The 23434-nt window shown below is 45.5% G+C and overlaps 1 pseudogene; it reads left to right on the top strand.

The window, feature by feature from the left end:
* The first annotated feature begins 2713 nt into the window (after positions 1–2713).
* On the top strand, positions 2714–12255 carry LOC143658352 (cytochrome P450 2A11-like; annotated as a pseudogene).
* The last annotated feature ends 11179 nt before the right edge of the window (positions 12256–23434 follow it).

Below are 23434 nucleotides of genomic sequence, written 5' to 3'. Positions count from 1 at the left end.
AGGTGTCTACATAAATACATATATCAACATGGACACACTGCAACATGCATGATTGCAGACATACACAGACACTCCAAGATCAATAATAAGGCTGGCTACCATCTATGGGGCAATTACCTCTGCCAAGTACTTTGCATGCACTAACCCATTTACTCCTCTTCCAAAAGCCTGAGAGGTAGGTGCTATCATTGGTCCTATAATGCTCAGAGAAGTAGTCCCCTGTCAAAGTAACACACAAGGAAAGAATAAAACTAGGACGCCAATCTACATCTTAATTTTGCCCTTGACTGCTGAGTCATCCCTCCAGAAAGGAGAACTGAGGTCCAGCGAGGAGAAGGGATTTGCCTGGGTTCACTGCTAGCTCACACTAGAAGCCCATCCCCAAGCCACCGTCCATTGGCACGTGCCCTGCCTCTGAAATGTGATTTCAGACACTGACCTCACTCCATCTTCCAGCTTCACGTGGCCAAGCTCGGTCTTGCTGTCCCCAGGTACTTTTCCCACTCTCAGCTCCCACCACCCTGCCCAGCACATGGCAGCCTGTTGGAACAGTCAGTGCCCTCCCTGCTGCCACCCTTGTTAAGAAACAAACATTCCAACTTTAAAAAAAAAAACAAACCAAAACTGGGGATAGGAGAGGCCCTGCAGACTGGTAATTAGGATTAGGGGGGTCGATACCTGCCAAGCCTAGATTAATGCTCCTTCCCACCTCTTCCCCTTCCAAAATATCAACAATTTCCCCCATCTCTGCTTTCTTCTCTGCCCTTTGTCCCTCCCCACAGGCTCCCAGCCCAGCAGCCTGGGACTCTCTGAACAAGATGCCAGTGCTGAGAGTGCAAACCTCACCCACCATCCAGTGCCTGAGGTGACCCAGCACGTGCCTCACTGAGGCCCACGTAGAACTCATCTCAGCACCCATCTGAGGCTCACATCAGAAATGGCAGGGACCAAGCTCAGAGTTAACATCCCACTCTGATGCTCTCCTGATGGTTACCTCAACCCAGTCTCAGAGCCCTCTGCTCATCAGAGGTGGCTCCATCAATATTCTCCTGTTATCAAGCTCAGTGCCAAGTTATTTTCCATCCCAGTGTCTACCTGAGACAAGCTTCCTGATGCCAATAGCAAAACCTGTCAGTGTAATCCTGTGTTCAATGCCAGTGCCAAACTCAGCACTTATTGGGGTTAAACTTGTTCCCCACGTGACCACCAGGATGGGCTAAGCTGGTCAATAAGGAGAAGAAGGGAGGGGTTCAAATCCCAGCTCCCTCACTCAGGCCTTCAAAGAGGCATTCATCTGATCTGCGAAATGAGGATGATGATGAACTAACCCAACTCTTATAAGGGTCCAACGCAGACTGACCGTTCCTGCATACAAGTACTCAACAGGGTAGCTGTCCTTGTCATTAAGGAAAAATTCCAGTGAAGACAGGGCAGCAGGGCCACCCATCCACTCTCACCATCCCAGGCCCACCTCTATCCTAGCACTGGAGGTTACCCAAATCTTCCTACTATGGTCCCTCTGCCTGCTACGAGGAGCCCATGTCTAACCAGGAATGGCCCCTACAGAGGACTTATCATACCTTCAAATCTGACCTTCTCTTCCCAAATGCTCCCTTTCCACAGGTGGAGAAACCAAGATCCAGAAAAGGTGGAACCAAGAATGCAGAATAATAGAGACAGGAGTTCAAGGCCCTGGTTTAAGGACCCCCACAACTATGCCCCTAGGCACTCTGATTCCTGTCCATCATATAACCACATGTAAAATGGAAAACATTTAGCATGATAATAGAAATGATACAATTAACCCAGCAGATCCTGAAGGATCCAGTAGGGAAGCAGCAGGGTTCTTTGGAATATATAATCCTTGACAACAGTCAGGATATTTCAGTCCCCCACTGGTGGTTGTTATTACTAATTCCTAAAACCTGGACAGTCCCTCTGCCAACAGAGACCAGGAGTTACTGTTCTCCAGTTCGGTGGAACGTTCCACTGAAGTGTCACTCTGGTCTCCTACCAAACCGTTTCCCAACCAGAGGTAGGTAGTGGAGGTTCTATGGCCCCTCTTTGAAGTTTAGATGGGAACGTTTGGGCACCAAAAGATAACCCTTTGCCCAAGACAAAGGCAGCTCTGCATCTGCGGTCAGGGGACAAGTTCAGGATCCTGCTGTGCTCTCCACACACATCGATACCCTGGAACTCCACATCCACAGACCCTGTCCTTCCTCATCCCAACACCATGTTCCTGGAATCTCCCCTTCTGAAGCCCTATAACCTACATCTCTCCTCACCAAAGGACCCCAGATCCACAGGCACACATCTGGTCTCACTCCAATGTCCCCAAATCCAGAACTTCAGGTGTTTTTCTCATGAGACTCTCGTGTCCCTCATTTTGGGATTCTTTCTTATGCTGAGACCCCAAATATAAAACTCAGAGGCATTCCTATGCAGATTCACCAAAATTTCTAGTTCTGGAATTTGTCTACTGCCCCTCCAAATTGACAAACCTGAGATCCACCTCCCGAGCTACCACAATTTCAGTCTTAGGGCCCACTCCCTGTTAATTTTCCTGGGTCCCCTCTCCTTCCTTGCTGGCTGTGTCCCAGCTAGGCAAAGTGCATGTGGTGGGTAAGTGGGAGGTGAAATGAGACAATGATACAATCAGGTCTAAAGTACACCCTCCTCTCTGAGTATATAACGGGAAAATACCCAAGCCCTCACCATCTGACTGCCACTCTCACTGCCATCATGCTGGCCTCAGGGCTGCTTCTGGTGGCTCTGCTGGCCTGCCTGAGTGTGATGGTCTTGATGTCTGTCTGGAGGCAGAGGAAGTTCTGGGGGAAGTTGCCTCCCGGGCCCACCCCATTGTCCTTCATTGGGAACTACCTGAATCTGAAACAGAGCAGATCTACAACTTCCTCATGAAGGTGTCTGGAGGCAGGGGGAGAAGGGTGGGATGCGGTGGCAGGGAGCTGCCCCTTTGGACCAGAGCTTTGGGGTAGGGGATTCACCAGGTTGGATGAGAATCCTAGGACTGGGGAGTTTTTGAAGTTTCAGCGTCAGAGGCTTAGCCAGCAAAGACCACCTCTTGGGATGTACAGCCCCTCAGAAGTCATAGGCTGGGGAAAATGGTACCGAGTATGGAAGGTCAGGGCATAGGGCTGGTTCAGAGGTAGGCGCTGCTCCCTGTGACCTCTCTTACCCACCCCATTAGCTCAGAGAGCGCTATGGTCCCGTGTTCACGGTCCAACTAGGGATCTGGCGGATCATGGTGCTATGCGGACAGGAGGCTGCGAAAGAGGTTCTGGTGGACCAGGCTGAGGAATTCAGCGGGAAAGGGGAGCAGGCCACCTTCGACTGGCTCTTCAAAGGCTATGGTGAGGCGCCCCACCCCAGGCCCGGGGTGGGGAGATGTGATCAGGCAGCCCTGAGAGCGGCTTCAGCTCCTCAGCCTTCTCCCCGGAGACTCAAACAGCCCCACATCTGATCCCCTTGTCTCTCTCTCCCTCTGCGGTCTCTAACCTGGCTCAGTGTTTCTGTGCCTCAATTCGGCCCCCCACTCCCCATTCGTCGGTGTATCTGTCGTCTGACTTCTGGGCCTCTCCTGATTCTTCCAGTTGGTCTCTCTATCTCTTTCTGAACTGCTCTGGCTCTGAGTTTTCTGTCTGGAGCTCTCGGTCTCTATCTCTCTGCGGCTGTCTAACCATCTTTCTCCCACTCCCCCTTTCTCAGCCCCGCCGTCCTCAGGGAACCACCCTCGGGGCTAGACCCGGCCCCTTCCTGACCTCTCCGCGCTCCCACTCTGTGCCCTCAGGCGTGGTGTTCAGCAATGGCGAGTGCGCCAGCAGCTCTGGTGCTTCTCCATCACCACGCTGCGGGATTTCCGCTTCGGCAAGCGCGGCATCGAGGAGCGCATCCAGGAGGAGGCGGGCTTCCTCCTCGAAGCCTTCCGGGACACGCGCGGTGAGCCTGGGCTGGGAGGGGGGTGCGACCCGGGGCCGCGCGGGATGGATTATCCTTCCGGGATCTCAGCTTTGGGGGCTGATCCCGGGAATCTGGCTTATCACCTCCGTATCCTCCTCCTTGAATTCTCAGGCTGGCTTCAGACTCTGGCCAGAGTTGACTCTCTCTCCTCCCAATCCCCGTGTCTCCCCGCCCCCTCCCTGCCCCAGGCGCCTTCGTGGATCCCACCTTCTTCCTGAGCCGCGTCATCTCCAACGTCATCAGCTCTATCGTCTTCGGAGACCGCTTCGATTACGAGGACAAAGAGTTCCTGTCATTGCTGCGCATGATGCTGGGAAGCTTCCAGTTCACCGCAACGTCCATGGGGCAGGTAACCGGTCCCAGCCCGGCCCTATCACTCCCTAAAACTTCCTCCCCTAGGAGACAGGCGCCCCAAAGCTCCATCCTTGCCAAGACAGAGTCCTCGCAAAACCAGCCCCCACTTATGGGGGCGGAACATTGGCACCAGAACCCAGGACAGGTGCCCGATACCCTGCTGCCAAGAGCACTCTCAACAAGTGTCTCCTCAAAACAGAGCCTGCACAGGTGCCTCACCTGGGAAGACATTTCCAACCCAACTTATCTCAACATCCAGCACCTGCCTTGTACCGGGTCTATCTGAATATCTTAACACCGCACAAGTCACCACCCCCACCCACCCTCTGAATGCCTCAACACCTGGTGCTGCACATTCTGGCCCACCGAAATTGTTTGTCATCTACACAAGCCATTCCACTACAATATCTAGATAACTGCCTGTCATGGTTAGGGACAAGTGTCAACTTGGCCAAGTTGTGGTACCTGTTTATCTGATTGGGCAAGCGCTGGCCTGTCTGTTGCAATGAGGACATTTCATAGGATTAGGTCATGATCATGTCAGCTACATCCACAGCTGATTCCATTTGTAATCAGCCAAAGGGGCATGTCTTCTGCAATGAGTGATGCTTAATCTAATCATGGGAAGCCTTTTAAGGAGGACTCAGAGGAGACAGGTTCCATTCCTGATTTGGCTGGTGAGCCTCTCCTGTGGAGTTCATCCAGGCCATCCATCGGAGTCATCGGCTTCACAGCCTGCCCTGTGGATTTTGAATTCTGCGTTCCTACGGTCACGTGAGACACTTTTATAAATTTTATATTTGCAAGTTTTCCCTGTTGATTCTGTCTCTCTAGAGAACCCTAACTGATACATCTTGGTACCAGGAGTGGTTCTTAAGAAACAGAATCTTAAAAATGGGTTTTTATGAATGGTTTTCTACTCTGACTGGACTCAGAGACACTAAGGACTCTGATTCCCGTAATCAGAATGACACTCCCAATCCATGGAGTGAGTTGGCAAAGGAGATAGTCAAAATATCATCATTCGATTCTCCTAATGCTTCGCTTGGACGAAGCCAGACTCTGGGGGATAATGTTTTGACACCTTTACAGAGTTTTGTAGAAACAAGAGTTATAAAGATGTTGGTTGGTTGTTGTTAGATACACTGTGTACATTAAGGGGTGAAAGGGATGGGCTTAAGACTTCAAATGAGAAGCTTAAGCACTGTCTGAAATATGTAGACGTTTCTATAAGTACCCTGAAGGAAAATCTTATTTCCTGTAGCTGTAGACTTGAGATCTCTGAAAATCAGACTCAGAATCTTATTGTTAGAGTAGCAACTTTACAACATAAACTGGAATCTCAGTCTTGCATGGTGTCTGCCGTTAAAGTGAGGGCATTGATTGGAAAGGAGTGGGACCCTGAAAAATGGGATGGTGACATATGGATTGATAATGATGTTGGGGGTGAGGTTGAAACCCTAGGCCATGGCAATGGATTTTAAGAGTGGAATAATGGTGGGAGGAATATAAGGCTGGATCAGGATGAATTTATTGATATGGGCCCACTAAGCAGAGATTCTGCATTCAATGTTATAGCTTGAGTGGTTAGAAAAGGTGTTAACAGCTTGTTTGGATGGTTGGTTGAAACATGGATCAAAAGGTGGTCAACATTACCTGAGGTTGAAATGCCAGAACTGCCCTGGTATAATGTAGATGAGGGGATCCAGAGGCTTAGAGAGATTGGAATGTTAGAGTGGATTTATCATGCAAAGCCTGCTCTTACACCCCAGGAATGTCCAAAGGATGCACCTTTTACCAGAACAGTGAGAAATAAGTTTGTGAGACTAGCACCATCATCCCTCAAGAGCTCTGTGGTTGCACTTCTCTGTAGGTCAGATATTACTGTAGGAACTGCTGTCACTGAGCTGGAATCCTTAAACACAATGCAGATGACAGGATCCCGAGTTGGCAGAAGCCAGGTGGCAGTACTTAATCATCAAAGACAGGGTAGATGCAGCTATTATAATAGACAACAAACTCAAAGGAGGCATCAAAATTATATGACACACAGTGATTTGTGGCATTGGCTAGTAAATCATGGGGTGCCTAGAAATAAATAGAAGGGCAGTCTACTAAATTCTTGTTTGAGCTGTATAAACAAAAGAGTTCTAGGTCAAGTGAACAGAAGTCTAACCTGAATTACAGAAACACAGAGTCACGGCCCCTTAATCAATTTCCAGACTTGAAACAGTTTACAGACCCTGAGCCCCTTGAATGAAGGGGAAGCCAGGTCCCTATGGGGGAGAAACCTGTTACACTGCCACAAATTTATACTGTTAATCTTCCTCTAAGTCTTCCCCAGGAGACCAATGGCCTTTTACCAGGGCAACTGTGCATTGGGGAAAAGGAAATGATCAGATATTTGGGGGATTATTAGACACTGGTTCAGAAGTGACATTAATTCCAGGGGACCCAAAATGTCACTCTGGACCACCAGTCGGGGGGGGGGGTTATGGAGGCCAGGTGATCAGTGGAGTTTTAGCTCAGGTCCGTCTCACAGTGGGTCCAGTGGGCCCCCGGACCCATCCTGTAGTTATTTCCCCAGTTCTGGAATGTATAATTGGCATAGACATACTGAGCAACTGGCAGAATCCCCACGTTGGTTCTCTAACTCATGCAGTGAGGGCTATTATGGTGGGAAAGGCCAAGGGGAAGCCACTAGAACTGCCTCTACCAAGCAAAATAGTAAATCAGAAGCAATATCGTATTCCTGGAGGGATTGCAGAGATTACTGCCACTCTTAAGGACTTGAAAGTTGCAGGGATGGTGATTTCCACCACATCCCCGTTCAACTCTCCTATTTGGCCTGTGCAGAAAACAGATGGGTCTTGGAGAATGACAGTGGATTATTGTAAACTCAACAAGGTGGTAACTCCAATTGCAGCTGCTGTTCCAGATGTAGTATCATTGCTTGAGCAAATCAGTACATCCCCTGGTACCTGGTATGCAGCTATTGATCTGGCAAATGCTTTTTTCTCAATAGCTATTAGTAAGGACCACCAGAAACAGTTTGCTTTCAACTGTTGTTTTAACTGGCAAGGTCAGCAATATACTTTCACTGTCCTACCTCAGGGGTATATCAACTCTCCAGCCCTATGTCATAATCTTGTTCACAGAGACCTTGATCGTTTCTGCCTCCCACAAGACATCACACTGGTCCATTATATTGATGATATCATGTTGATTGGACCTAGTGAGCAAGACGTAGCAACTACTCTAGATTTACTGGTAAGGCATTTGCGTGTCAGAGGATGGGAGATAAATCCAACAAAAATACAGGGGCCTTCCACCTCAGTAAAATTTCTAGGTGTCCAGTGGTGTGGGGCATGTCGAGATATCCCTTCTAAGGTGAAGGATAAATTGCTGCATCTGGCCCCTCCCACAACCAAAAAAGAGGCACAACGCCTAGTTGGTCTTTTTACATTTTGGCGACAATATATTCCTCATTTGGGTGTGCTGCTCCAGTCCATTTATCGAGTGACCAGAGGTGCCAACTAGGTGGCAAAAACTTGAAATGCTGGGGTAATGTTCTCCAGGAAGCTGTGTATGCTCTGAATCAGCATCCGCTGTATGGTGCTGTTTCTCCCATAGCCAGGATCCATGGGTCCAGGAACCAAGGGGTGGAAATGGGTGTGGTGCCACTCACTATTACCCTGAGTGATCCACTAGGAAAATTTTTGCTTCCTGTCCCTGCTACTCTGAGTTCTGCTGGTCTACAGGTTTTAGTTCCAAAACGGGGTGTGCTTTCTCCAGGAGAAACAACAGTGATACCACTGAACTGGAAGTTAAGATTGCCACCTGGTCACTTTGGGCTACTTATGCCTCTGGATCAACATGCCAAGAAGGGGATTACATTATTGTCTGGGGTAACTGACCCTGACTATCAGAAGGAAGTAGGACTGCAACTACACAATGGAGGTAAAGAAGAGTTTTCTTGGAATATAGGAGATCCCCTGGGGCGTCTATTAGTACTACCATGCCCTGTGATTGAAATCAATGGAAAACTGCAACAACACAATCCAGGCAGGACTACTAATGGCTCTGAAACTTCAGGAATGAAGGTTTGGGTCACCCCACCAGGCAAAGAACCACGGCCAGCTGAAGTGCTTGCTGAGGGGAAAGGGAACATGGAATGGGTAGTGGAAGAAGGTAGTGATAAATATGAACTTCGACCACGTGATCAGTTACAGAAATGAGGACTGTAATGCTGTTTTGTTCATGTTATACTATTTAAGTTGTAAGATATCAAGTTTAAGAATGAATGTTGCCCAAGGATTTGCACCCTATTCTGGAGAGATTTAATGTGTTTCCAGTTATATGCAGGACAGTTGATATTGCCAGGCAAAAGAAAAAAAAATGTGTGCTTATTTGTTTTCATTTGGAAATTAAGTATGATCTAAGGTGATATATATATAGGTGCCAAGTTGACAAGGGGTGGACTGTCATGGTTAGGGACAGGTGTCAGCTTGGCCAAGTTGTGGTACCTGTTTATCTGATTGGGCAAGCGCTGGCCTGTCTGTTGCAATGAGGACATTTCATAGGATTAGGTCATGATCACGTCAGCTACATCCACAGCTGATTCCATTTGTAATCAGCCAAAGGGGAGTGTCTTCTGAAATTAGTGATGCTAAATCTAATCATGGGAAGCCTTTTAAGGAGGACTCAGAGGAGACAGGTTCCATTCCTGCTTTGGCTGGTGAGCCTCTCCTGTGGAGTTCATCCAGGCCATTTATCGGAGTCATCGGCTTCGCAGCCTGCCCTGTGGATTTTGGACTTTGTGTTCCTACGGTCACGTGAGAAACTTTTACAAATTTTATATTTGCAAGTGTTCCCTGTTGATTCTGTCTCTCTAGAGAACCCTAACTAATATACTGCCCCATTAAATACCTAAACACCCGTATAGGATCCCAATAAAGACCCATAGACACATCAACACCTGAGCCAATTTTTCCCAAAGAAACTCCATCAGATACCTAAACACACCACCCCAGCACATCTGAATATCTAAAACACCAGGGCAGGTGTCCCCACATCATACCCTCAAACACCTAATAGAGGTGCGTCCTATGCAGCCCACCTGAATAGCTGAACAACTGAACAGGTATCCCCAAAACTATCCCTACCTTACTCTTGATCACCGGCACAGGAACCCCCATTTCTGGCCCCCTAAATTTCTAGACAGGTGCCCCCAATCCAGCCCCATCTGAGTTCCTAACCACCTAGATGTGACCATCTCAAACTAGTCCCACCTGAATAACCTGAACACTTGAACAGGTATCTCCCAACCCAACCTCACCTGAATGTCTGAACACCTGGATGTGTGCCTAGTGCCATCTCACCTAACGTTTTGGATGGTGCTTTCTCACTTAATCTACTCGAAAACTTAGAACTATTTTCCTGTCCAACTCCAACTAAAACACCTGCACAGATGTCCTTAACCCAGTGCCTTTCTTGCCCTGAGACAAGTTCCACTCCCTCTGGATCCTGCCCATGGTCAGCTGTCCTTTCCTTCCCTCCCTCTCTCCCCCACCCCCAGCTCTATGAGATGTTCTACCCAGTGATGAAACACCTGCCGGGAACTCAGCAACAGGCCTTCAAGGAGCTGCAGGGGCTGGAGGACTTCATAGCCAAGAAGGTGGAGAGGAACCAGCGCACACTGTACCCAAATTCCCCACGGGACTTCATTGATTCCTTCCTCATCCACATGCAGCAGGTTAGCCCATTATCATAATAATCCTCACAATCCAAATTATAAATCACCATCGTTGCTCTATCTACCTCCCCATGGGCAGGATTTGTGCAAATAGATCATAATAGCAAGCCCTTCTCAAGCACTGCCATGTGCCAGGTGACATTTTAAGCAAGTTGCAGTATGCGCTTGTTTAACACTCACAGCAGGTCCATGATGGAGATTTTATGATGAACCCCATTTTACAATTGAGGAAACTGAGGCCCAGAGGCCTAAACCCTGGTCTCTCTGACTCTCAGACTGGTGCTCTTAGCCACCCCATGCTCTCTTACCTTTGGCATTGGTTATCAGATACACCTGTGTGGGCAGGTGACCTGGCTTTGTGCTGTGACGTTGTTGACCTGGCTTATTCCTGTGAAGAAAGGAGATGAGGCTTTATGGAATCAGAAGTTCAGGGGGGAAGGAATCAAGGGAGAGGAATTCTCCATAATAAGTTTCAAGATTTCTTTATGAAAAGCATAGGCTGTTGCTGAAAATTCTGGGTCTGAGGAAAGCTGTCTTTCTTTATCTCTGACCCTCTCTTTTGCCTCCGCTGTCCCTCTTTTTTTGCTCACTGTCTCTGTTTCTGAATATTCCCGCCATAAAAAGACAACTAGAGCTGATATTAAAGGACAGAGACAGGCAGGGTGTGAGAAGGGCACAGCCTACGGGCTGGGCAAAGGCCCGGAGCCCGGAGAAGGCCTCTTCAGCAAGGGCCACTCTTCCCACCTATGGTCAGAACAAAATGAGAATTCAGGGATCTAAGGGAGGTGGGTCCAAAGGAAACCCCCCAAAGGGCCCTGGGGGAGTGGGGAAGCTTGGCCTGAATTCTCCTCTCCCTGCAGGAGCAGAAGAACCCCAGCACGGTGTTCTTCTTAAAGAACCTGGTGTTGACCACGCTGAACCTCTTTGCGGGCACCGAGACCATCAGCACCACCTCGCGCTATGGCTTCCTGTTGCTCATGAAACACCCAGATGTGGAGGCTGAGGCCAGAAATGGGGGCCCACAGACCCTCCCAAATCCTCTGAACCTGCTGATGTCCCCACCTGCCCCAAATCCCTGGACCCTCAGACACAGCCCACTGTCCAGTGACACAGTGACGTTCACCTGAAGGGCATGATCCAAATGTTGTAATGTCCGAACCGATTGGCAAATAGCCCCTGTGCTGAGCCCACTGGGTGTCCACTGCCCAAGCTCTGAACTCGCCCCCAAGCCCCTGACACCCCTCGACCCACCCACGATTCTGGCATGACACTGTTCACAGGACACTGCTCCAGCAGTGGTTTAGCTGATGCCCATTGTGACTGCTCTCCGCCTGCCATACCAGTTTAAATATTCCGACTGGCACCCCTGCAAGGAGACCCCTAGATACCTGAACATAGCGCCCTCTTTTCCCAGCCAAGGTCCATGAGGAGATTGACCGGGTGATTGGCAAGAACCGTCAGCCCAAGTTTGAGGACCGGGGGAAGATGCCTTACACAGAGGCAGTGATCCACGAGATCCAGAGGTTCAGAGACATGATCCCCATGAGCCTGGCCCACAGGGTCACCAAGGATACAAAGTTTCGGGACTTCCTCATCCCCAAGGTACTGCCCCCACCCAGCCCAGAGGGTTCCCCAAACTCCACATCCCCCTCAACCTTTCCAGCCCAGGTCTTGCTCCCTCTGTCAAAGGCTTCCCCCAAACACCCCCTCTCTTCAGCCTTCCCACCTCGAGACGCCTTAATCCCTGGGTCTCCATGACTCTCCTGCCTCAAGAGACACGGACTCCAAACCTCCTGTCTCAGAGAACGTGAGCCCATATTCCCCAAACTTCTGTAAAACTCCTCTCTTAGAGGGCCCTACTGCCATGCCCTCCTTTTCTCTTCACCTCGGGCCCCCTCATTCCTCCTCTCATCTACACCTTACCAGATGCCTCTTCCTTCCTCCACCAGGGCACCGAAGTATTCCCCATGCTGGGCTCTGTGCTGAGAGACCCCAAGTTTTTCTCAAACCCTAGAGATTTCAACCCCCAGCACTTTCTGGATGAGAAGGGGCAGCTTAAGAAAAATGGTGCCTATGTGCCTTTCTCCATTGGTAAGAGACCGCTGTCTGCTGCCAGGGCAGCACACACCACCAGGGGCCTCCCTAACCCTAGCTCCCATCTCTGACCTGAATCCTAGTATCTTTCTCCAACTCAGAAGTCCCTCTTAGAGTCTACCCTTTAAGCCACCCAGCTTCAAACCCCATCACTGCCAAGCAACAAGCACCTGCACCCAGGCAAAAGGGAAGGGTTAATCATACCCATATTAGAGATGTGAACAATGAAGGCTGGATGAAGTAGAGATTTCTGCAAGGTCAAATCACAAAGTGTCCAGAGTTCTAAGGTGATGACAGTACAGCTACCCAATTAAGAGTGTATTTGAGGAGCTTCCGGGCAAAGATGGCGGCTTAACAATGAGCGCATTTTAGCTCGTCCTCCAGAACAACAGCTGAATAACCAGACATAGTACAGAACAGCTCCTGGGGGCACATCAGTGACCAGACACACAGCGTACCCCAATCTGGACCAGCTGGACCAGCTGCAACCCCCCCAGAACCGTGAGTTCCCCAAGCCACGGCAGCCGGCACCCCTCCCCCACAGGCTGCATCCCAGAGGGGAAGGAAAGAGACTTTACCAGCAGCAGGGGCTGAGCCCAACCAAATGTGAATTGTGGCATTAATTAACAAATTCTGACTACTAAAAATAGGCCCCCAGCTCAGGTGAACCTGGTCAAAGCAGAGGTAGCTCATATTTCCCCGGGCGCCAAAGGGGCAGTGCTGATGGAAAAAGAAAAAAAGAGAAGGAAACAGAGGTTTTTGTGACTGTGTTTCTACAAAGGCTTCTCTGCCTTTGTATACAGTGGCAGGGTTCCTCAGGCTGCAACTGCCCCAGGCATAGGCAGAAAAAACTCCTTTGAGGACTTGTCTGGAAACTGTGCCTTCCCCAGGGGAGTGGTAAAGCCCAACTCAGGTGGAATCCCTCTCTCAAGGAATTCAGACACCAGGGCTTGGTAGTTTGAAGCCATTAAAACCAACTTACAACCTCTCCTCTGTCTCCACCATGCCCCAGCAAGGAGAGTCTGCCAAAGTTAAAGGTACCATATCATCTTATGCTGGTGGGACCAGCAGGCAGACAAGTGACACATACTGGGCAGGATAAAAAAAACAGAGTCCAGAGACTTCACAGGAAAGTCTTTCAACCTGCTGGGTCACACCCTCTGGGAAAACTGATGCAGGTGACTCTTTCCTCCTGATAGGAGGCCATTTTTGTGTGTGATAATCCATCTGGGGTCTATAATACCTAAGTAGACCCTCCTAAGTGTGGGGATGGGGGGAAGGCACCATACAAGAAGGGTAAGAAACAAGGAAGCAAGAAATGAGAAATTCTGCTCTGTTAAACAAAACTTAAGCTACAGATCCAGGTAAAGCTGAACTGAATGTCAAAGAACAGATAGATAACAAATTCATCCAGCAAGAAAACCCTAGGTAAAAGAAGTGAAAGCAATCTCCAGAATAAATTAATTACAGTAATTAAATGCCTAGATGCCAGCAAAAAATAACAAATCACACTTGGAAAATTGAAGATATGGCCCAGTCAAAGGAACAAACCAAGAATTCAAATGAGATACAGGATCTGAAACAATTAATTCAGAATATACGAGTGGACATGGAAAACCTCATCAAAAACCAAATCAATGAATTGAGGGAGGATATAAAGAAGGCAAGGAATGAACAAAAACAAGAAATCAAAATCTGGAAAAACAAATCACAGAACTTATGGGAATGAAAGGCATAGTAGAAGAGATGAAACAAACAATGGAAACCCACAATGGTAGATTTTGAGAGACAGAACATAGGATTAGTGAACTGGAGGATGGAACATCTGAAATCTGGCAAGAAAAAGAAAATATAGGGAAAAAATGGAAAAATGTGAGCAGGGAGTCAGTGAATTGAAAGACAATATGAAGCACATGAATATATGTGTTGTGGGTGTCCCAGAAGGAGAAGAGAAGGTAAAAGGAGGAGAAAAACTAATGGAGGAAATTATCACTGAAAATTTCCCAATGCTTATGAAAGACTTAAAATTATAGATCCAAGTAGTGCAGCATACACCAAAGAAAATAGATTCAAATAGACATACTCCAAGGCATTTACTAATCAGAATGTCAGAGGTCATAGAGAAGGAGAGAATCTTGAAAGCAGCAAGAGAAAAGCAATCCATCATGTACAAGGGAAGCCCAATAAGATTATGCCTATCTCTCTCAGCAGAAACCATGGAGGCAAAAGACAGTGGGATGATATTATTAAATTATTGAAAGAGAAACACTGCCAACCAAGAATTCTATATCCAGGAAAATTGTCCTTCAAAAATGAGGGAGAAATTAAAGCATTTTCAGACAAAAAAATCACTGGGAGAATTTGTAACCAAGAGACCAGCTCTGCAAGAAATACTAAAGGGAGCACGAGAGGCAGATATGAAAAGACAGAAGAGAGAGGTGTGGAGAAGAGTGTAGAAAGAAAGACTATGAGTAAAGGTAAAAAGAATGAAAATTAGATATGACATATATAATCCAGAAGGCATAATAGTAGAAGAAAGTACTACCCCTGCAGTAATAACACAATGTTAATGGATTAAACTCCCCAATCAAAAAACATAGACTGGAAGAATGGATTAAAACACAAGAGCCATCTATATGCTGTCTCTACTCAAAGGACATGAGGGCAAGGACACAGACAGACATTTTCACACCAATGTTTACAGCAGCATTGTTTAGAATTACCAAGAGATGGAAACAGCCAAAATGTCCATCAACAGACTGGTGGCTAAACAAACTGTGGTATATATACATATCATGGAATATTATCCAGAATATTATGTAAGACAGGATAAAGTTATGAAGTATGTAACAACATGGATGGACCTTAAGAATGTTATGCTGAGAGTGATTAGCCAAAATCAAAGGACAAATACTGTATGGTCTCACTGATATGAACTGACATTAGTGAATAAACTCAGAGTATTTTGTTGATAACAGAGACCAACAGGAGATAGAAATACTGTAAGATATTGGGTAATTGGAGCTGAAGGGATACAGATTGTGCAACAGAACTGAATATAAAAACTGAGAAATGGACAGCACAATACTACCTAACTGTAATACAATTATGTTAAAACACTGAATAAAGCTGAATGTGAGAATGATAGAGGGAGAAGGGCTGGGGGCATAAATGAAATCACAAAGAAAGATAGATGATAAAGATTGAGATGGTATAATCTAGGAATGCCTAGAGTGTATAATGATAGTGACTAAATTTGCAAATTTAAAAAATGTTTTTGCATGAAGAAGAACAAAGGAATGTCATTACTGCAGGGTGCTGAAAATAGATGGTAATTAATATTTAAAAATTTCAAATTGTGTGTGAGACTAAAGCAAAAAAATGTTTGTTATAAAATTTATATTTTGCTGGCCATTAGAGAAATGCAAATCAAAACCACAATGAGATATCATCTCACACCCACCAGAATGGCCATTATCAACAAAACAGAAAATGACAAGTGCTGGAGAGGATGCGGAGAAAGAGGCACACTTATTCACTGTTGGTGGGAATGTCAAAGGGTGCAACCACTGTGGAAGGCAGTTTGGCGGTTCCTCAAAAAGCTGAATATAGAATTGCCATACGACCCAGCAATACCATTGCTAGGTATCTACTCAAAGGACTTAAGGGCAAAGACACAAACGGACATTTGCACACCAATGTTTATAGCAGCGTTATTTACAATTGCAAAGAGATGGAAACAGCCAAAATCTCCATCAACAGAAGAGTGGCTAAACAAACTGTGGTATATACATACGATGGAATATTATGCAGCTTTAAGACAAGATAAACTTGTGAACCATGTAATAACATGGATGGACCTAGAGAATATTATGCTGAGTGAGTCTAGCCAAAAACTAAAGGACAAATACTGTATGGTCCCACTGTTGTGAACGGACATTCGAGAATAAACTTGAAATATGTCATTGGTAACAGAGTTCAGCAGGAGTTAGAAACAGGGTAAGACAATGGGTAATTGAAGCTGAAGGGATACAGATTGTGCAACAGGACTAGATACAAAAACTCAAAAATGGACAGCACAATAATACCTAATTGTAAAGTAATCATGTTAAAATACTGAATGAAGCTGCATCTGAGCTATAGGGTTTTTTTTTGTTTTTGTTTGCTTGTTGGTTTGTTTGTTGTTGTTGTTTTTTACTATTACTACTACTTTTATTTCTTTTCTTTATATTAACATTTTATATCTTTTTCTGTTGTGTTGCTAGTTCCTCTAAACTGATGCAAATGTACTAAGAAACAATGATCATGCATCTATGTGATGATGTTAAGAATTACTGAGTGCATATGTAGAATGGTATGATTTCTAAATGTTGTGTTAATTTCTTTTTTTTCTTTCCGTTAATAAAAAAAAATGATAAAAAAAAATTTATATTTTGACTAGTGTATCTCCTAATATAACTTATGTAGATAGTTGGGTGAACATCATAAGTACATGGAACCTTGGGTAGGACATGAGATTTTGTTGGTTTGTCCAGAGTGATGCCCTGATGAATCCCAGAGTGATTTGATCAGTGACTGGAAAAGTATTTTCAAAGTCCCCTTCAGGGAATGGTGAGAACAGAGAAAAATTCAACCTGCCCAAGTTGAATTATTGATATTCGCACAAGCAATGTGGACAGCCAAAGGTATAGGCTGAGCCCCCAGACTTGGGGGTTGTTCATATGAAACTTAACCCCACAAAGGAGAGGTCAAGCCTACTTAAAATTAGGCCTAAGAGTTACCCCCAAGAGAACCTCTTTTGTTGCTCAGATGTGGCTTTTCTCTCCAGCCAACACAACAGGCAAATTCACCACCATCCCCCTGTCTATGTGGGACATGACTCCCAGTGGTGTGGACCTTCCTGGCAATGTGGGACAGAAATCCCAGAACGAGCTGACGCTCAGCATCAAGGAATTGAGAAAAACTCTGTAATGAGCTGAAGCCCAGCATCAAGGGATTGAGAAAACCTTCTTGACCAAAAGGGGGAAGAGTGAAATGAGACAAAGAGTCAATGAATGGGAGATTCCAAACAGAGTTGAGAGGTTATCCTGGAGGTTATTGTTACACATTCAGTAGATATCACTTTGTTATTCAAGATGTAATGGAGAGGCTGGAGGGAACTGCCTGAAAATGTAGAGCTGTGTTCCAGTACCCATGTTCCTTGAGGATGATTGAATAATGATACAGCTTTCACAGTGTGACTGTGTGATTGTGAAAACCTTGTGTCTGATGATCCTTTTATCTACCTTGTCAACAAATGAGTAGAACATATGGAATAAAAATAAATAACAGGGAGAACAAATGTTAAAATAAATTTAGTTTGAAATGCTAGTGATCAATGAAAGGGTGGAGTAAGGGGTATGGTATGTAAAAATTTTTTTTCCTGTTTTCGTTTTATTTTTCTGTTGTCTTTTTATTTCTTTTTCTTAATTGATGCAAATGTTCTAAGAAATTATCATGATGATGAATATGCAACTATGTGATGGTATTGTGAATTGCTGATTATACATGTCGATGGAATGAGCATATATTAAGAACGTTTTTGTTTCTTTCTTGTGATTTTTTTTAATTAATAAAAAATTAAAAGAAAAAAAGATTGAAAGAACTCCCAGATACCGAAAAGCTATAAAACTTAAATGGCTGCAGGAATGGGAGGGTGTAAGTGGTGATTTTTGGATAGTTTAATTTTCACTGTCCTCTTCTGCCTATATAAGAACCCCTAGAGTTAAGCCACACACACACACACACACACACACACACACACACACACACACACACACACACACCTGGCCTTGGCAAAATGACGACAGCAGGTATCGTGTTGAGTGCATATTCTGTGCCAGGTCCTGTGCTATGCCCTTCATGCATGACTTCATTCAATCCTGCAAACCACCCTGTGGGGTGAATCCTAGGATGGCCCCACGTTACAAGCAGGGACACCGATTCCGAGAGGTTAAGACACTTGCCCAAAATCACACAGCTAGGACATGCAAAACTATGGATTTGGATGCAGGCCAACCAGATTCCAAAATACCCTTCTTGAAGTTCTGGACCTGAGTCAGATGACTTCCCAGACCCAAATGAATTAGGGAGCTGGAGCAATTAACAGGAGGAATCAAGTTTTCTGGTGAAAGGAAGTTGAAAGATGAGAATTTGAACATCACATCCACACAACTCAAACTTCTGATATTCCACTGCGTCTGCTCCCTGAATTCATGCAAACTGGAACACACACGCATGCATACCCGTGGGCACCTGAAGCAGTGCTTTCCTTTATTACATGATGAGGCACCCTCATATATTTTATTCTATTCCATTCCATTTTACTTTCAAAGTGCTAGCTACAGCATCCCTACTTGCTTTTCTGAAGTATTTATGGGTCATGACCTGCTGTTTGAAGAATGCAGACTCACAGGATAAACTCTGAACTCCCTGAGTGAGTCTCCAAGGCCGATTCTAGCCTGAACTCTGCGCTTCTCCCCTGATCTCATCCCCATCTCACCAACTTCCCTGTTGTCCATGGATTGTTTACACCTTCAGGCCTTTGCACAAGCTCTTCCTTCTGCCTAGAATGCCTTTCCTGCATCCTCTGCTGAGGACTAGAAATGTTGTGGAGATGGTGGCAGAGGAGCAAACAGCCTTCCACTCTCGCCCTATGCTCCCTATATGCAGATGATAGAAGAGATCCAGGTGGAAACAAAGAAAAGTAGTTTGCAGGGTTCCAAAAAAGTTCTTTGAAAGCCAGCTACAGAAAAGTAGCTTTGAAGCTTAATATCCAAGACAGTAGATATGGATTATTTGGCATCCATAAGCTACCTTCTGGACATATTTGAAATTCCATACAACAAAAACAATGAGATGCTTCAAACTATGAGATATAATTATTGCTTGTATAAATGAAGACATTTTCAACCTATCCCCAACATAGAGAGACCAAAGCTCTCAACAGTAACTTTCTCTGAGTAATGTGAATTACTCCTCAGAACCAACTAAGTTCCGTCCGACTTCCTGTTACTTAGAAAATTAATTCATTAAATTAGAATTTACTTATGGTCATGACATCTGGACAGAAGATCCATAAGGAAATAGAAGATACATAATGACTCAAGAAGAAATAAAAAATCTCAGATCTATAATAAATAAGAATATTAAAACCATAATAAAAAATTTCCTCTCATGGTCAGGTTCATGTGTCAACCTGGCCAAGTGGTGGTTGGGCAAGTGCTGGCTTGTCTGTTGCCATGAGGACATTTCATAGAATTAAATCATGATCATGTCAGCTGCATCCACAGCAGATTCCATTTGTAATCAGCCAAAGGGGATATCTTCTGCAATGAGTGATGCTTAATCTAATCACTGAAAGCCTTATCAGGAGGATTCAGAAGAGACAGGCTCTTCCTGTTTGGACTGGTAAGCCTCTCCTGTGGAGTTCGTCCAGACCATTCATCGGAATCGTTGGCTTCACAACCTATTCTGTGAATTGCAGACTCTGCATTCCTGTGGTCACGTGAGACGCTTTTATAAATTTTATATTTGCGAGTGTTCCCTGTTGATTCTGTTTCTCTAGAGAACCCTAACTAATTCATCTTGGTACCAGGAGTGGTTCTTAATAAATAGAATCTTAAAAATGGGTTTTTATGAATGGTTTTCTACTCTGATTGGACTCAAAGACACTAAGGATGCTGATTCCCATAATCAGAATGATACTCCCAATCCATGGAGTGAGTTGGCAAAAGAGGTAGTCAAAATATCATCATTTGATTCTCCTAATGCTTCACTTGTACGAAACCAGGCTGTGGGGGATAAGGTTTTTGACACCTTTACAGAGTTTTGTAGAAATAAGAGGCATAGAGATGTTAGTTAGTTGTTGTTAGATACACTGGCTACATTAAGGGGTGAAAGGAATGGGCTTAAGGCATCAAATGAGAAGTTTAAGCACCATCTGAAAAATGTAGACATTTCTATAAGTACCCTGAAGGAAAATTTTATTTCCTGTAGCTGTGGACTTGAGATCTCTGAAAATCAGACTCAGAAGCTTATTGTTAGAGTAGCAACTTTACAGCATAAACTGAAATCTCAGTCTTGCATGGTGTCTGCCATTAAAGTGAGGGCATTGATTGGAAAGGAGTGGGACCCTGAAAAATGGGATGGTGACATCTGGATTAATAATTATGTCGGGGGTGAGGTTGAAACCCTAGATCATGCTGAGTCTTCTTCAGATAACCCTGTAATAGGTTTCCCTGAGGACATAACCACCCCACCTCTAGCCTGCCTTGAGGAGGTGGCCACCCAACCTCTTCCTGAAGGGATTAGCCCTAGAGTGATTTATCCTGTTTCACCAGATGGAACTGAAAATGAAAGCCCTGAAGCAAATGGCTTGGAAGATATGTCTAATTCTTTCCATAAACCACTCCCACCACCCCTCATTTCCTCCAGACCTATAACTACACTAAAATCCCAGTAGGCCTCCAAATGGGATGTACAAAGAACCACACATGAGGAGGTACTTTATACTCCAAAAGAACTGCATGAGTTTTCTGGTTTATATAGACAGAAATCAGGGGAATATGTGTGGCAAAGGATTTTAAGGGTGTGGGATAATGGTGGGATGAATATAAGGCTGGATCAGGATGAATTTGTTGACATGAGCCCACTAAGCAGAGATTCTGCATTCAATGTTATTACTCAAGCAGTTAGAAAAGCTATTAACAGTTTGTTTGGATGGTTGGTTGAAACATGGACCAAAAGGTGGCCAACATTACCTGAGATTGAAATGCCAGAACTGCCCTGGTATAATGTAGATGAGGGGATCCAGAGGCTTAGAGGAATTGGAATGTTAGAGTGGATTTCTCATGCAAAGCCTGCTCATATACCCTAGGAATGTCCAGAGGATGCACCTTTTACCAGAACAGTGAGAAATAAAATTGTGAGTCTAGCACCATCATCCCTAAAGAGCTCCATGGTTGCACTTCCCTGTAGGTCAGATATTACTGTAAGAACTGCTGTCACTGAGTTGGAATCCTTAAACACAATGGGCATGACAGCATCCAGAGTTGGTGGAAGCCAGGTGGCAGCACTTAATCACCAAAGACAGGGTAGATGTGGCTATTATAATAGATAGCAAACTCAAAACAGGCATCAAAATTATATGACATGCAGAGATTTGTGGCGTTGGCTAGTAAATCATGGGGTACCTAGAAATACAATAGAAGGGCAGTCTACTAAATTCTTGTTTGAGCTGTATAAACAAGAGTTCTAGGTCAAGTGAACAGAAGACTAACCTGAATTATAATAACACAGAGTCACGGCCCCTTAATCAATTTCCAGACTTGAAACAGTTTACAGACCCAGAGCCCCTAGAGTGAAGGGGAGGCCAGGTCCCTTTGTGGGAGAACCCTGTTACACTGCCACAAATTTATACTGTTAATCTTCCTCCAAGCCTTCCCCAAGGAGACCAATGGCCTTTTACCAGGGTAACTATGCATTGGGGAAAAGGAAATGATCAGATATTTCGGGAATTATTAGACACTGATTCAGAAGTGACACAAATTCAAGGGGAACCAACACCCCACTCTGGACCAACAGTCAGAGTGGGGGCTTACGGAGGGCAGATAGTCAATGGAGTTTTACCTCAGGTCCATCTCACAGTGGGTCCAGTGGGCCTCCGGACCCATTCTGTAGTTATTTTCCCAGTTCCAGAATGTATAATTGGTAGAGACATACTGAGCAACTGGCAGAATCCCCACATTGGCTCTCTAACTCGTGCAGTGAGAGCTATTATGGTAGGAAAGGCCAAGTGGAAGCCACTAGAACTACCCCTACCAAGCAAAATAGTAAATCAGAAGCAATACCAGATTCCTGCCTCTCTTAAGGACTTGAAGGATGCAGGAGTGGTGATTACCACCACATCCCCATTCAACTCTCCTATTTGGCCTGTGCAAAAAACAGATGGGTCTTGGAGGATGACAGTGGATTATTATAAGCTCAGCCAGGCGGTAACTCCAACTGCAGCTGCTGTTCCAGGTATGGTATCATTTCTTGAGCAAATCAGTGCATTCCCTGGTACCTGGTATGCAGCTATTGATCTGGCAAATGCTTTTTTCTCAATAGCTATTAGTAAGGACCACCAGAAACAGTTTGCTTTCCGCTGGCAAGGTCAGCAATATACTTTCACTGTCCTACCTCAGGGGTATATCAACTCTCCAGTCCTATGTCATAATCTTGTCCACAGGGACCCTGATCGTTTCTCCCTCCCACGAGACATCACACTGGTCCATTATATCGATGATATCATGTTGATTGGACCTAGTGAGCGAGAAGTAGCAACTACTCTAGATTTACTGGTAGGGCATTTGCGTGTCAGAGAATGGGAGATAAATCCAACAAAAATACAGGGGCTTTCCACCTCAGTGAAATTTCTAGGTGTCCAGTGGTGTGGGGCATGTCGAGATATCCCTTCTAAGGTGAAGGATAAGTTGCTGCATCTGGCCCCTCCTATGACCAAAAAGGAGCTACAACACCTAGTTGGTCTTTTTGGATTTTGGTGACAACATGTTCCTCATTTGGGTATGCTACTCTGGCCCATTTATTGAGTGACCAGAAAAGCTTCTAAATTTGAGTGGGGAGCTGAACAAGAGGAGGTTCTGCAACAGGTTCAGGCTGCTGTACAAGCTGCTCTGCCACTTGGGCCGTATGATCCAGCAGATCCAATGGTGCTAGAAGTGTCAGTGGCAAACAGCGATGCTGTCGAGAGCCTTTGGCAGGCCCCTATAGGAGAATCACAAACACAAACCCTTAGCATTTTGGAGGAAAGCCTTACCATCTGCTGCAGATAACTATTCTCCTTTTAAGAAACAGCTTTTTGCCTGCTACTGGGCCTTAGTAGAGACTGAACGCTTAACCATGGGCCACCTAGGTACCATGAGACGTGTGTTGCCTATCATGAGCTGGGTGTTGTCTGACCCACCAAGCCATAAAGTTGGGCATGTGCAGCAGTACTGTATTGTAAAATGGAAATGGTATATATGAGATAGAGCCAGAGCAGGTCCTGAAGGCACAAGTAAGTTGCATGAGGAAGTGGCCCAAATGCCCATGGCTTCCACTCCTGCCACATTACTTTCTCTTTCCCAGACCAGAGTTATGGGCTCTTGGGGAGTTCCTTACACTGAATTGACTGAGGAAGAGAAAACTCAGGCCTGGTTTACAGATGGT

Source organism: Tamandua tetradactyla, chromosome 16, assembly GCF_023851605.1.
Source record: "Tamandua tetradactyla isolate mTamTet1 chromosome 16, mTamTet1.pri, whole genome shotgun sequence".
NCBI lineage: Eukaryota > Metazoa > Chordata > Mammalia > Pilosa > Myrmecophagidae > Tamandua > Tamandua tetradactyla.
This window is presented reverse-complemented; position numbering and strand designations above follow the sequence as displayed.